Below are 1128 nucleotides of genomic sequence, written 5' to 3'. Positions count from 1 at the left end.
GCCAGCAGTTACCAAATGAATGGGGGTGGGACCAGGAAATGAACAGGGGCAGGTTTGGGGTACAACTCAGACAGCAAACAAATTGCCGTTTGAGCTAGCTCTTTGTAAGAATGAGGGATAAGTGAAGTAGATTTAAGATTCTACAGAACTGAGCCTTAAAAACCGTAGAAACTTGCAAGTTGGCTTTGAAAAGCATTGACAAAAGAAATCTGTAAAAGTTCTGGCTCTTCCCAGGAAACATAGACTAATCCAGCTCTTAAGCTCTGCTTTTCTACCAAGGATGAACCTCATCCTCACAGGGTACATTTCTGAGCCTGCCAGAAGCTTCCTACTGAATTGATAGGGACTTCTAGGATGAGGAAGTCCACAGAAATTCATCTTGGACTCCCCATTGCTGAATCATAAAATTATAGGAGTGAAAGGGACCTCAAGGGTTATCTGGGCCAATTCTCTGCAAAAAATGCCCCAAACCAATATCTGGAAAGCAGAAAAGGAAAGGAATAAGGGAAGACGAGCCACACACAGGACTGCCCAATTTCAAACCCACCAAACATGGATTCAGAGGTTCAACTTCAACCCAGAATTTATTCATACTTGTGTGTTATTTGACTGACTACATAATAAGTTACACTGTAACTACTCTGCAGTTAAACTGTCCAAGATGCATTTATTACAGCACCCAATACAAAACCAGCTTTTCACTGTGCCAAGTGCTACACAACCTACTGTTACTCTACTATAGCTCCAACTTCGTGAACACAGTACCCACCCCACAATATACTTGTGCTGCAGTTCAAGTATACCAGTGTGCTGGTCCTCAATGCTGGTGCCATCTTCTGCTCTGCCAGAGCTAGGTGGTATTCCAATTTCAGCCAAGCTCATGGTGGATCTCTGACCTGGCTGCCCAGTGAAAACTGGTCAAAATGCAAAGCTGCAGCACAGTGGAGATTGTCCCCACCAGCAGGAGTCTGGGGCTTTTCCCTTTTTTTTTTTTATTTAAAGGGCCGGAGCTGACCCAAGCAGGGCACCCATGGGAGGACTGGGGGAATGGGGGGAGAGGGGGGGAGTCATGTGGCTCATGCAGAGCCCCCCACGCAGCATGGGGCAGCAGGGATCACCCCCCCCCCC

Source organism: Gavialis gangeticus, unplaced genomic scaffold, assembly GCF_001723915.1.
Source record: "Gavialis gangeticus isolate Ggan-Ray unplaced genomic scaffold, GavGan_comp1, whole genome shotgun sequence".
Lineage (NCBI taxonomy): Eukaryota > Metazoa > Chordata > Crocodylia > Gavialidae > Gavialis > Gavialis gangeticus.
This window is presented reverse-complemented; position numbering follows the sequence as displayed.